This window comes from Salvelinus alpinus, chromosome 3 (assembly GCF_045679555.1).
Source record: "Salvelinus alpinus chromosome 3, SLU_Salpinus.1, whole genome shotgun sequence".
NCBI classification, from domain to species: Eukaryota; Metazoa; Chordata; class Actinopteri; order Salmoniformes; family Salmonidae; genus Salvelinus; species Salvelinus alpinus.
In genome coordinates, this window is record NC_092088.1 from 26,195,562 (window position 1) to 26,210,998 (window position 15,437).

General features: G+C 41.9%; 1 protein-coding gene across 2 annotated transcripts in view; it reads right to left on the bottom strand.

The window, feature by feature from the left end:
• Positions 1–11,574, bottom strand: part of LOC139570436 (carnitine O-palmitoyltransferase 1, liver isoform-like) — a 47,068-nt gene extending 35,494 nt beyond the window's left edge. Inside the window, exon 1 of one of the 2 annotated variants that reach the window (XM_071392315.1) lies at positions 11,375–11,574. The gene's annotated coding sequence lies outside the window, so the exon portion shown is untranslated. The remainder of the gene's footprint in view (positions 1–11,374) is intronic. The other variant, XM_071392314.1, reaches the window with a different exon arrangement.
• Between the last annotated feature and the right edge of the window lie 3,863 nt (positions 11,575–15,437).

The window sequence follows — 15,437 nt, forward strand, 5'->3', positions numbered from 1 at the left end:
CCAAGCCATAAGACTGCTACATAGCTAACAAAATGGCTACTTGGACTATCTGCATTGACCCTTTCGTTTTGGCACCGACTAGGCACACGCACTTCATTGGCTCACACACGCGCTGCTGCTACTCCATTTATCGGATGCCTAGTCACCTTACCCCTTTACATATCTACCCCTACCACTCCAGTATCCCCTGCACATTGCAAATATGTGACACATGAAACTAGGCGTAAGTAGCGCATCACTACTTCACAGGTGAGGCAATTGGACGCAAACATCAGTCTTTTATCAGAATGCTTTTTGGGGCATAAATCCCCTTTGGAACATGTGAACTTTCATGTGCCTTAATAAACTTGTATGCCATCTGTGGGCATCTGGATGGGCTGGACATGCCGAGAGAGGAGTTCGGATTGGTCTGCCATGTAGCACACGTCGGTCTAGAAACATGAGCTGCTCTGTATGTATGTATGTATGTATGTATGTATGTATGTATGTATGTATGTGTAATCCTGTCTAAAGCAGTTAAAAAAAAAAAAGATATCACGAAGAACTGTGATAATGTTGCTAATGCTCTCCACTTTCTGGAGGACCGAGTTTTGAAATCAGTTGAATGCCCGGCGGAAGCACAGCATGATAGCTAAGGAGATGGAGAAAATGCCGGCGTTTGATTACGCGGAGGGAGTCGAAAAGAGAACAAAGGCCGTCTCCGGATTTCATTTCCAAACTAAGGGCAACCGTGGCATCCGTGACCGAGGGATACGTCCGTGTATACGGGTCTAGCCAACTACATTCAGATATGCGTTTCTAACTGTCAGAAAGGAGTGTTCACAGCAAGTTAAACCGTACTGTAAGTTGGCCGGCTCACTGGCTAACGTCACGTGTGATCTGTGTAGTACCGTCGGGCTCCCGAGTTGAGCAGCGGTCTAAAGCACTGCATCTATTATCTCGACTAACCGGGGCACCAATGGTCATGTCACTGTGACAACCAGCCTTTAGTCTTGAAATCTTTGGTTGTTTAGTACACCACCGTACTCACCTCGGTTTATTTTATTTAACTAGGCAAGACAGTGACGGCCTACACCGGTCAAACCCGGACAACGCTGGGCCAATTGTGCGCCCCGCCCTATGGGACTCCAATGACGGCCGGTTGTGATACAGCCTGGATTTGAACCAGGGTGTATATAGTGATACCTCCAGCGCTGAGATGCAGAGCCTTAGACCGCAGCGCCACTTGGGAGCCCCACGTGTCAATCCTTAAATAGAGTAGTGGAGCTTAGCCTTAAGAGGGTGTGAACGATACAGAATGTAGTAGACAAAGAAGAGCTCTCCAGTAGGTCAACCAAAACATTCAAGAGACATTCTCAAAAGTAGGTTTACAAGTTCATCAACTTCCAAAGCAGAGTTTCTTTCCCATTGTTCTTCAACTGTGGTGTGCGATATGCCATTTTCTAGCTCAGAGTTTCTACTTTATCCAATGTAGAAAACCATTTCAAATTTTGCTACATAAGACCGAATCGAGCCGGTTGGTCACATATGGCATTGCCACAGACCCTGTATATAGCCTACTTAATTTCTTTCTCGTGTACTTATTTCTATTATTTGGGTGTTTTTGCTCTATTTTAGTGCCATGGATATTGATTACCGCATTGATGGGAAAGAGCTTGCAAGAATGGCATTTCACTGTATTTGTGCACGTGACAAAAACTTTCTGGAGCCTCCCGAGTGGCACAGTGGTCTAAGGCAATGCATCGCAGTGCTAGAGGCATCACTACAGATCCAGGTTCGATCCGGGGCTGTGTCGCAGCCGGCTGCAACCTTGACACCCATGAGGCAGCACACATTTGGCCCAGCGTCGTCCGGGGTAGGGGAGGGTTTGGCCAGCTGGGATGTCCTTGTCCCATCGCGCTCAAGCGACTCCTCATGGCTGCCGGGTGCATGCACGCTGACTTCGGTTGCCAGCTGTACAGTGTGTATTCTGACACATTGGTGCAGCTGGCTTCCGGGTTAAGCGAGCAGTGTGTCAAGAAGCAGTGCGGCATGGTGTGTTTCGGAGGACGCATGGCTCTCGACCGTCTCCTCTCCCGAGTCCGTACGGGAGTTGCAGCGATGGGACAAGACTAAAGTACCAATTGGATATCACAAAATATAAATGAGTGGGCTGTCATTTTGTCAAAGGCCATCGTCGTAGTGGACATTGGCTAGACTCTAGACTGATGCTACAAAAGTTGATAGGGATGTTGACTGACGTGGTGGAACGAGTGTCTGCGCTGATCACTGTTTTTCCACCAAAGGGATCGATTTTGCTCTCCACAATTACCGATAATGGCCTAGGGAACATTGACAAACATTCCTATAGGTCACATTCAGTATCTATTAATTCTCCAAACTCACACCTCCCCCATGCCTTTCATTCCCTCACCTCACGCTACTCCCTATAGCGCACTAGTTGACCAGGGCCCATAGGACCAGGAACATTGATCAGATATATTAAAAACTTCCAACATTTGTCTCTACCCTAAAGCAAAATGTGTAGATGCATGAAATGAGTTATAAAATTGCCCCAGGCCAGTGACAAAAAAAAAAGTCACTGGCAAAATTGCAACCAACTTGCTGTTCTATAGGAGAGAGCTGGCATATGCAGAAGTGAGTGTCCGTGCCAGGGACTAACAGCAATGAATTTCAGCTCTGATCACTTTACTGCAGCCCTTTGTGAGTGCCAACCCCCCCCAAAAAAACACCTTCTGTTTAGCTCATCGCTGACTGCCAGCACACGGAGGGTTTCAACACTAGGAAATGTTGGCTCGCGTTCAATTCATCACTGATATCAGTTTGATCGCACTGAAAGCAGCAGGCATGAGACCTTAATCTATTGTGATAGCACTTTAACCTGCCATATCTTAGTCACGTTTACTCAATGAGAGATCTAAGGGACATTGTTTTATGGTTTTAATGATTACAGTAGCCAACTGCTTCAGAAAGAAAAAACGTTTGGCATCGGATGTGACGGGATAATGGATCCAGAATGAGAGAATGATATGAAAAACCAACATTTCTGTATGTTTCCATTTTTAATGCAAGATAAAAATCAGAAAACTATGCCATTACATCGAGAACTTCTTCAAACAAAAGGCTCCCTCTTTTTTTCCCCACTTCACCCCTCTATCCTCCAGCACAGACAGATGGAAAACTAACAAGCAGGCAGAGTGGAACAGCAGGGAGGAGAGAAGGATGGGGGAGGGCGTGGTGTAAACTAGGTAAAAGGTGAGTGTTCCCACAGGCTAGAAAACATAGTGACACAGTCAACACAGGGGACCGGAACACACCGACTGCAAGTACAGTCATGTTAGAGCACGATTGCCCTGCCCCAACCACCCCTTCCCAGTTGGCCTGAAAGCTAAAAAAATAATAATAATATGAAAGTAGGTCAATAATTTTATAAAGCCTCCCAAAAATATATTTGTATGTTGGGCTTTAGCAGACATTATTTTACAGTCAAGTGTGTGTCCAGGTCTCAATTATTTGACTGCCACCATTTAGTCAATAAGTCTCATGTTATTACTTCTAATAGTAACTGTAACCCACTGGCGAACTCTGGAGCTGTGTGCCATCTAAACACAGTGTTGCCTGCCAGCAGTAGTCGTTTCTGATTTATTGAGCGAGTCGAGGAGCGATCATCGTTAACATCGTCGTTGCAAAGCATTGAATATTTACATTCATGCACTTCGAAATGAATTCCGTAACTTGATCCCAGAAGTATTTCAGTACAGGGCACTCCCACATCATATGAAGGAATGTGCCTACCTGATTTAGAGGGCACAGTGAACAGTTGGGGCCAATTTCATCAGAAAAGGTTTCCTTGGTGTTAAATACGGTCTGTGAATAAACTTAAAACAAATACATTGATGGTTCGGATTACAGGGTGCCAACGTGATATTCTTTCCATATTTTCTTCCAGTTAAAGGGTTGTTCAGATTCCGTAATAAAACTGTGGACAATACTTCAATGGCTAGCTCAGAATGATATTTTCCAAAACAGTGTTTCTTCGACAGCCAGATAAATTACATCCATTTCAATAATTGGGCACACCTCCCTTCTAAACTACAGAAATTCTGAACAAATAATTAACTATGACTTTCAGCAGCTTTTAGACAACATGCATTATAACGGAATACAAACACTGACAGTAGAACACAATACATGGGAGATAAAGGCCAACTGCGGTTCAGTCACGATGACCTAACTTTTCTCAAGTTCATGGACAAGAGCCCCTATATTACAGTTTGAGGAGTTAGAGAGGTAACTTTGGTCAAACGAGTTCAACTCGGGATAACCGGTACCAAGAAAGTGGCTCACCTTTGAGCCAGGTACATTTCTATGGCAACAAATCTTTCAGAACTAACCTGCTCCTGGGCAGGCTACTCAGGGATAATTCCATTTATTCTGAATGAAGTATCTGAGCTGTGAGTTAAGGACCAATGGAATCAGATTCCCCCCCTTTCGCAAAGATAACCTCATCCCCCTTCATTTGAGGAAGACGACTGCCCCAAAAACAAACTAATTCCTTTGAAAAACGGCCTATATGGCGTCGATAAGAGTCAAACATTTATTCTAGTGTCAAATTGCCTAAAGTAGGACAAGTTACATTTACGCCATTTAGCAGACGCTCTAATCCAGAGCAACTAGGGAACATTTTAAGACATGTATTTTTCCATATATAGGACCCACATGATGTGTTTTAATAAAATCAACTACATGCGTTGAGCTTGTTTCACTGCTTTGAGCCCTGCCCTTTGGTGGGGGCAACTCCACCACATAAACCTTAAGATAACCAGGTGGTCGTCTGCTCGTTCGTTGCCTGGTTCTCCTGGCGCTGGTTGAGGATGAAGCCTTCGTCGGTGATTTAGGCTTAGCTCCTGGAGCTTTTATTCTTTCCAGGACTTTTCCCTTCATCTTTATCCTCATCTTTCCTCCCTTCCAGTGGAGACAACTCTTCCTTCTCCAACTCCCTTTCACCGTATTTGGTTCAGTCATCATATGGTTCGAAGGACCATTGAATGACTCTTGGAATCTGTGTGTGTAGCCAGACAGGTAGGATGACTGACGATCGTGAAGGAGGTCACAGGTCAGGTGACAGAGGAGATTGAGGCATAAAGTGTTTTTTTAAATGGGTAGTTGTGTGCCGCATAACAAAGGAAAAAGAATAACATATGAAATTCACCAAAGCCCAATCATACATTAATGTAATTAAGTAATTCCGCTCAATATGAAGGATGATTGAGTCATTTAGGATCATAACTGATTAAAATCATGATAATGCAAATAAATCGATCAGTTATCAATAATCTCAGTTTGATCTCATGATTATTAATTTAACAAATAATTACGTTTCATACTTCCAGGTTTATCTTCATATAATTTCATTACATTTTAACCATACATTAATGGCATAATTGTACCATGATGATCTGTAGGGCCGTGATAATTGTCCATTGATATATAACAGGTTTAAAGCGTGCGCTCCAAGCCACGCTCCATGTTAATAAACTATAAAACAATAACTGATTGACCGCTCTCAAGCGCAACAGATAGTTCAGATGAAACATAATAGATTTGGTGGACTGAAGTTGATTTGTGGTTGCACACAATGTCTGGATTAGGCGGAGTTGGGAGAGAGAAAGCAGCGAGGTCGGCTGGTGGCGATTACCTCCTTTTAATGAGTTGAGATCTGTCGGACATTTCCACCCAACATAATTAAGTGCTCACGCCCAGCTGCGCAAGCGGCCATGAATTAAAAGGGCGAGTCCACCAACTCCATGGCCCATTTCCACTGCGAGACTAAAAAAATAAATATTGGTCGACCAATTGGGGTCAGCCCTAAGAGCGACATACAATTAGTGCATTCATCTTAAGATGGCTACAGTGCCTTCAGAAAGTTCACACCCCGTGACTTTTCGCCAACTTTGTTGTGTTACAGCATGAATTTAAAACAAATGAAATCTATATTTTTGTCGTCACTGAGCGACACAATACCTCAATGTCAGAGTGAAATTGTTTTTACAAATTCATTCCCAAAATTTAAAGCTGAAATGTCTCGAGTCAATAAGTATTCATCCCCTTTATTATGGCAAGCCTAAATAAGTTCAGGAGTAAACATTTGCTTAACAAGTCACATAATAAGTTGCATGGACGGACTGTGTGCAATAATATTGTTGACCATGATTTTTGAATGACTACCTCATCTCTGTACCCCACACACAATTATCTGTAAGGTCCCTGTCGAGCAGTGAATTTCAAAGAGGTAGGGTTTCAGACTTGTGCAAAAGATGGGCAGGGACTCCGCTATCCTGACTTTAGGGGGACACTTGTTCCACTATTCGGGTGTCAGGACAGAGAAGATCTTTGACTGAGCGGGAGCTGTCCTCCTGTAGGGGTAGGAGGGACAAGAGACCAGAGGTGGCAGAACGGAGTGATCGGGTTGGGATGTAGGGTTTGAGCATAGCCTGAAGGTAAGTAGGGGCAGTTCCCGTTGCTCCTCCGTAGGCAAGCGCCAGGGTCTTGGAGATGATGCGAGCTTCAACTGGAAGCCAGTGGAGTGTGCAGCGGAGCGACGTGGGAGAATGTAGGAATTTTACAAGACGCAACTCAATATTAGGAAGGTGATCCAAATGTTTAGTGTACTCAATGTATATTCCCAAATATTTTTATATCTCCGTTACCCTGTGTGCACTGAACTGACATGCATGATTGTTGATGACACGCCGATGTTCAGATGAAGGGAATTAAAATAGTCTATAATGCTCACCACAGCAGTGCTCAACTCAGAGGTGTGTAGCCTACTGTAGCTGCTGGCAAAGCCATTTAAAGCCTATACTTTCACACAGGATGTAACTTTCATGTAATGTTATCAAAACAAAAATCACTATGACTCATCAGTTAGGCTACAACTGATAACGCTTTTTGCTAATAGAACATGCATAGGCTATATGCATGGTCCAAAGTTAGAGGTATTTTAACATCCTTTAAACCAATGGTTGTGCCCATTTCTGGAGGTAATTTTAATACATTTGGGAGTAGAATGTGCCTCCATGTCCATAAAAAATATTCACCAGAACTGAGCTTCTTAGTCCTATATAAAAAGAGGACCCCAGACCTAAGCAATGGGACTGGAATTGGTCAAACGTGCAGTTTAATGTGATGTACAAAATGAGCCCATTTCCCTAAAAGCATGATGGTAATGACTTTCTTACATACAGACGTGGAGGTTAACTTGGCCCCAGACAAGTTAGTCATGGAATTTTTTGGGCTTTAACCTCTGCCCATTACCACTAGACAAAATGCTGATTATCACTGTATCTGTATTGGGTGGGAATGACAATGAAAGATGAAATGTGCATATTGTTATATTAGCAGAACACTGCTATGATATTATGTAAAAGGTTGTTTATTCTACATGGATCTATTACTATATTTGAAAGTTATCAAAACACTTAGTTCAGAATATCTACATAGATTCAGCTATTGCATTCTTCTCACATTACTCTGTAGACTACTGACCAATTCAAAGCCTCCACTGACATCTCATCACTCACTTGCTTGTAGTTATTGAACTCAACCTGTGGGAGATTTGTTTAAGATTGAGTGGGGGGTGCCTCCCAAGTGACGCAGAGGTCTAAGGCACTTCATCGCAGTGTTGCGTAGTCACTACAGCCTGCGGTTTGATCCCAGGCTGTGTATTTACCGGCCTTGACCGGGAGTCCCATAAGGCGGCGCACAATTGTCCTAGCATCGTCTGGGTTAGGGGAGGGTTTGGCCAGGGGGGGCTTCAACCGGCCCATCCTGCTCTAACGACTCCTTGTGGTGGCCGGGCGCCTGCAGTCTGATTTCGGTCGTCAGTTGAGCAGTTTTTCCTCCGACATAATACAAATGAATAAAAGATTGAGTGGGGGGAACCAGCTGTGGGCAAGGTTCTAACAGATGGGTGTCTTGGTGGTGGCAAGGACACCCCCACATCCAACCACACCCAAGCCAACTCATACCTTGCCTCTGTCATGGCCGCCAGCATTTCTTGAGGTGCATTCCAAAAAACGAGGCCAAATCAGCAGGTGCAGTTAATTAACCTTCAAATATTTGATTAATCGAATGTTAGTGGGAAAAATAGTCATGTTAAAATACCTATCACGTAAACTAACACATTTAGTAATGATAGCATGCATTTGAAACTTCACGCACAGTAAAACTTTCGTATGACTTAACAAAATAATTGTGGGAAAACACCTGAGCAGCATTTCTTTCTGTTCCTAATGAGGAAGAAAAGAACAATCAGGGGCGGTTCTGTTCTGCACTGTTCAACCAATTCTGTAAATGTGGATGAGTGCAGTCAAAAACGTGATTTTCCTGTGTGTGTGTATACATTTCCACACTAGGAGGTTGGAATAATACTTTGAAATTGTGACACTGAGGATTATGCCCTTTTATTGTCAGAGCTGTTTGAAGAGGTTTGGTGGGATGGAGTTGAGGCCTGCCTGGCGACATAAGTAAATTAGTTAATAGACCAATAATTGTTATTTATTAGGAGCCCCATTAGCCAACAACTAGTCTTTAAGGGGTCTGACACAAAGAAAAATACATTCCAGAGAAGTCTTTACAATTGACATACATTTAAAAACATTAACGTGTGCTCGCGCATCTATCAGTTACACAAACATGTTAGTACATACACACAAGTAGGTAAGAAAGAGTTCCAAACCTAATTGCCAATAAAAGCCTAGTTTCAGTTTTCCCAGCCTGGTCTCAGACTTACATTTACTATGTTACAGCTAATCAGAGACCCACAAATTAGTATGATATGTTACGTTTGGTTGCATAAGACAGAAGGTCAAGAAGGCACAAACGAAAGTAGGGTGTACGGGTGTTAGAATTTTATCATGGAAAACTTTAGCAGCTACTTACTAGCCACTTTGCAACGACATAGCATGTTAGCCAACCCTTCCCATTTAACCTACATGACCAAAAGTATGTGGACACCTGCTTGTCAAACATCTCATTCCAAAATCAAGGGCATTAATATGGAGCTGGTCCCCCCTTTGCTGCTATAACAGCCTCCACTACTCTAGGAAGGCTTTCCCCTAAATGTTGGAACATTGCTGCGGGGACTTCCATTCAGCCACAAGAGCATTAGTGAGGTCAGGCACTGATGTTGGGCTATTACGCCTGGCTCGCAGTCAGTGTTCCAATTCACCCCAAAGGTATTCGATGGAGTTTATTTAAGTCAGGGCTCTGTGCAGGCCAGTCAAGTTCTTCCACACCGATCTCGCCAAAACATTTCTGTATGGACCTCGCTTTGTGCACGGGGGTGTTGTCATGCTGAAACAGGAAAATTCCTTTCCCAAAACATTTGCCACAAAGTTGGAAGCACAGAATCATCTAGAATGTCATTGTATGCTGTAGCGTTAATATTTCCCTTCGCTGGAACTAAGGGGCCTAGCCCAAACCATGAAAACAGCCCCAGAACAATATTTCTCCTGCACCAAGCTTTACAGTTGGCACTATGCATCTGGGCAGGTAGGGTTTTCGTGGCATCCGCCAAACCCAGAATCGTCCGTCGGACTGCCAGATGGTGAAGCGTGATTCATCACAGCAGAGAACGCGTTTCCACTGCTCCAGAGTCCAATGGCGACGAACTTGACCACTCCAGCCGACGCTTGGCATTGCGCATGGTGATCTAGGCGTGTGTGCGGCTGCTCGGACATGAAAACCCATTTCATGACGCTCCCGACGCAACAGTTATTGTGCTGAGACTGCTTCCAGAACTCAGTAGTGAGAGTTTCAACCGAGGACCGGCGATTGCTGCACACTACGCGTTTCAGCACCTGGAAGTCACGTTCTGTGAACGCGTGTGGCCTACCACGTCGCGGCAGAGCCGTTGTTGCTCCTAGACGTTTCCACTTCATAATAACAGCATACATTTGACAAACTGACTGGTTGGAAAGGCGGCATCCTATGACGGTGCCCCTGAGCTCTTCAGTAAGGCTATTCTACTGCCAAATGTTTGTTTATGGAGATTGCATGGCCGTGTGCTCGCCGATTCCACTAAATTGAAGGGGTGTCCACATACACTATATAAACACAAAAGTATCTCCTAACCCTTAGCCTAGCTAATGTTAGCCACAACAAAAAGCATTCTTAACATATCATACGTTTAGCTAATTCTTAACATATGAGATTCATAACACACTGTACAAATTGCAATTCATAACATATCATACGAACTGGATGGACATCCACAAATGAATACATAACATATGGTAATTGAGTATCCTGGATTTACATTTACAATGTTGTCTACCCCTGAGTCCAGGTTGGATTTCCCCTCCCCACTGAGACCACTCCCAGGAAGTCCTAGCAAAATTCTTGCTTGAGAAATTGCTTTCCTATGAAGCCATTTGTTTATTCTTACTATTTTAATTGAAAACATCTCACACAGTACGGTACTTAATTGTTCCCCAGAAATGTATAGATATCGAGAGAAAGAAAAAAACGGCTGCATTGAAGTCCAAAAGTGGCGGCAGGAAGACGAGCAATATCCTCTGTCGTAGTATGTATGAAGCCTGCTGAGCCGGAATGTGAAGCTAACTGAAGCTGGCTAGCTTTAGAAAACCCTGATCGTAGTATACCCCATCCGCAACATTAGTTATTTGGCTAAATGCCAGATCTAACGTTACTGTAACTAAAGCATTCAAGGAACTCAACTTACATTGCAGAGAGTGACCTACAGTTATGCTAATAATTATTAGGATGGAGAAAGTAGCAATCCAACCAGGTTTACCGTAATCAAGCCGAATCACTAGTTTGCTAGCTAACAGGGCTAGCAAGCTAGCTCGTTTATGGATGCTACTTTTACATACTAGCACGCGCTTGTTCGTCATGAGCGAAAAACGGAAACACTGACACGCATAATTTACATGTATTTTTCCAGAATGACTTGGCTTGAGTAGCTAAATAGCGAACGCCGAATAACACGTATTGTTAGCTAACAGAAATTAGCCATCAACCTACAATTTAATAAAACTGCAGTCAGTAAAGGCATAGCCTGCTAAAACACACTGAACTCATTGTATATCATAACTAAACCAGCAAACTTAGCTAGCTGACTTTGTTAATTGTCATGGACTCCAAAAATAGCCGCGTTTAGCCAGAGAGTATAATCTCTGGTTAACTGGCTAACGTTAGCAATTGCTTTCTAATTAATGTTAGTTATGGCTGACAGAGCCAAAGTAGAGCTAGCCCCCTGCCCATTATACGCGTGGATCTCCTAACTGTGTAACATATGTAATGTATGACAAAAAATATTTAAAGATGTAAAGGCATTTCGTTAGCATACCTGGAATCTATGAGGAAGACGAAGATTCGAGAACTCTGCAGGCACCTGTAATGACGTCGATACCTTCTTTGATGAGATTTAACGGCGGTTGGCATCCAACATTTTTTGCAAACGTCGAAACCTCCAATGTCCTCCTCTTCTCTGCTCGCATCCAAGTAGTTAACTACCTTCCTTCTCTACTAGTATTCTTCCAGCAACACAAATGATGGCGTCACTTCGTATGGTAATGAAGAAACCTTCAAAATAAAAGCCCGCATTTCAAAACATTGCAATGTGGATAAGTAATTCATATTATATTGAATTTTAATCACAGGAGATTGGTGGCATCTTAATTAGGGAGGACGGGCTCGTGGTAATGGCTGGAATGAAATTAGTGGAATGGTATCAAATATATCAAACACATGCTTTCCATGTGTTTGAAGGCCTTCCATTCGCTCCATTCCAGCCATTATTATGAGACGTCTTCCCCTCAGCAGCCTCCACTGATTTTAATCAATGGCCACTTTTGTTGTGCCAACAAGAAAATACAATTAGTAATTCATGAAAACAAATACAAAATATTTGTTAAGTCCAATAATGGAAAAAATACATTGTTGACACAGGTATGTTGAGAAGATTGGGCTGTAGAGAGAACATTTTTCTACCTGTCTCAGCTAAAGTTGGGTGGAATATACTCAGTACGGTCCCTACTCACCAAATACAGTCAGTTTTGGAGGGGGACTGTGTAGTAGATACCCATCAGCGATTCGTTCTCCACCCCCTCTATAGCCCCAAATGCAATACACTGTAATTGACTGTACACGGGATATACACAGAGTATACAAAACATTAAGGTGTTCCTAATGTTTGGTGTACTCACTGTATATGTTGGCTTGTAAAAATATAACTTTTCTACCCGTCTCAGTGAAGTAGAAAATACTCAGTAGGGTCTGTACTAACCAAATATGTTTCGTTTTGGAGGTGGACTGTGTCACACCTCCTGCTGCTGGCTTTTCACTCTGCCCCCTCCATAGCCCCCAATGCAATACACTGGTATAGACTGTTCATGGGATATATATTGGCTTGTGGAGACAACTTTTGTTATCTGTCTCAGCTAAAGTGTGGTGGAAAATACTCAGTAGGGTTTCTACTAGCCAAATATGGTTCGTTTTGGAGGGGCACTGTGCTGTTCATAATGAGCAGCACTTTGTTCTCCACCCCCTCTATAGCTCCCAATGCAATACACTGTAATATACTGTACATGGGATACATATTGGCTTGTAGAGAGAACTTTTATACTTGTCTCAGCTAAAGGGGTGGGAAATACTCAGTAAGGTCTCTACTAACCAAATTAGTTTTGGAGGGGAACTGTGTCCTACATATCCAGCAACACAGAATTAAATGATCTGGTACTATCCATGGTCCTGAAATCAATACACACTCAACAACAACAAAATTAATTAATTTTTTATCAAAACGAAATCTCATTTATTTACAAGTTAAATTTAATTCATATTAACCAGGCTATTGGGACACAGTATAATCACACTCTCTAAACAGCAATGAAAAAAATTATTTACAATTTGTCGGCCGATATGTGCCTCTTATCTATCAAGGTTTGCAGTATACAGTAAAGGCCTATTGCCTATATATTTGTTTAAATAACAGAGACAAGATTATTTACAAGCTATATGGTCATGATTATCGATTAAAGTCAGCAAAGTCACTTTTTGTAGAGTTTACACTGTATTACAAGAGACAACAAGGCTAACAGTACACAGTTTAATTGAGCTTTCAGGAGAGCAATGGAGAACATTATTTACAAGTTATAGGCCTCTGTGTTGCTTTTCTATCAAGGTTAGCAGTGTACTGTAAAGTCCTATCAACCATGTTTTCAAAACCAATAACAGAGACAAGATTGACAGATAATCAACACGTCTATGTATTATGCATTATCTATCACGCTCAGCAAAGGCATTTTCTGGAGAGTATTAAATGTATTACGTAGGAATTTCCTGTCTGATAGCTGATATAAAACATACTCTCGCATGCCATTGTATTCACATTGCCCTATAATAAGACTGCTTTAGAGAATAAGCACACGTAAACACCACAACTACTACCGCCTGACTGTTTTCTAAAATGTGGGCACCGATGAGAAAATTCAGAGTTTATTGTCACATCCATCACAAGTCCATGCATTGCCAGATACTGTAATGCCAGGTATTGGAAGTGGGAGTAGTGTATCCTTTAATTCTCTTTCATACTGACTTAAGGAATCCATCATTTTAAGATTGAATGTAATGCAATTACTGCTACTAACTATATATTGCATATCTATGGTTATAACTGTCCAGTGTGACTTTAAGTTCACAGGCACTATGTTATGATAGCAAGCCGTGCAACACAGCAGCAAGCCGTGCAACACAGTACCCCTCAAAAACTACACATATTTGGTTAGTAGAGACCCTACTGAGTCTTTCCCACCCCACTTTAGCTGAGACAGGTAGAAAAGTTCTCTACAAACCAATATGTATCCCATATACGGTGTATTGCATTGCAGTGAATTGAGTGGGTGGAGTAAGGAGTCCCCAGTACTCTGTATAAAACCCGCTGCCTAGCACAAGAGACCCATTTAAGTTGTGCAGACTCTATTGAGTAATTCCAACAACATACTGTATATTTGTATTTTATAAAAAAAATCTTTAAATATAGCCTACACATTAGCTTTCAACATACCAGTATTTGGGTAAACTTTCAAAAGAAATGCTGGTATAAAATACATCAAATTATTCATTTATTTTTTCAAAGGTGGTTGTAAATACATTTACATTTACATTTAAGTCATTTAGCAGACGCTCTTATCCAGAGCGACTTAAATAATAGTGCAAAAATAAAAGCGATATTCCCAAAGTTAAGCCTGTCTTTGTAGGGGGACACAATATCTTACATTACTCATATCACATGTATATACTGTATTTTATACCGTCTATTGCTCCTTGCCTATGCCGCTCAGCCATCGCTCATCCATATACTTACATGTACATATTCTCATTCACCCCTTTAGATTTGTGTGTATTAGGTAGTTGTTGGGGAATTGTTAGATTACTTGTTAGATGTTCCTGCACTGTTGGAACTAGAAGCACAAGCATTTTGCTACACTCGCATTAACATCTGATAACCATGTGTATGTGACAAATCGAATTTGATTTGATTTTGACTCTTATAGAAAAAAAATATTTTAAAAATCAGCAATCGTGCTGCCAGCATAATATCCTGTAGCTAGGAGAACGGTCATTCTTTCACTTATAGGCTGCTGTGTAGACTGCGATGATATATATGCAGCCCACTAAAAGGCGTACTCAGGACCACCTACAATAATTGGGGAAATGCCCATTTTGCCCATGGTTCAATGATTAAAGGGTAGGTCGCATAAATGTAAATGCACATGTAACATATGCATTTGCATTAGTGCACACATCAAAAGTCCCAATGAAAAGACACACCTCACTTTAAATTTTTCTAGAAATTACATAAAATTGATCAGAATTCCATAGAATGCAGGGGGAAAAATGCAAGGTGTGACATAATATAGAGGACTTGGCAAGCAAGCCTATTTCCTAATGTAAACTTAAATGTATAACTTCAAATTAAACCAAATCGTTTGCACTCATGACTACTGGTTTCAATTACATTTTCTACCAATTTACAAGCAAATACTTTATGAATATTTTGTTACAAATCAGCTTGCAAGGTTGCTAGCCAACTAGCCTGCTAACATTAGCCCTAACAGCCTGCTAACATTACGTTAGCACAGCATGAATCAAGCCAGTTGCTATCAACACCTAGCTTACACTACACTAAAGTAAACCAAAGTTTTGGAAATACATAAAGCTATCTAAGCAGTTATCAAATCATGTTACTGGTATATGCAGTTATCTTAGGCTGTAAGTGAGCCAGCCAGCTAAAGTTAGTTATTTAAGCCTGCTAGCTAACTAGCCACCACGGTTGACATAGCTAAGTAGTAAGCCAGAGAACAACACCAACTAGTCTAGCACAGGTAGGAACCCAGAGAACACAAAAA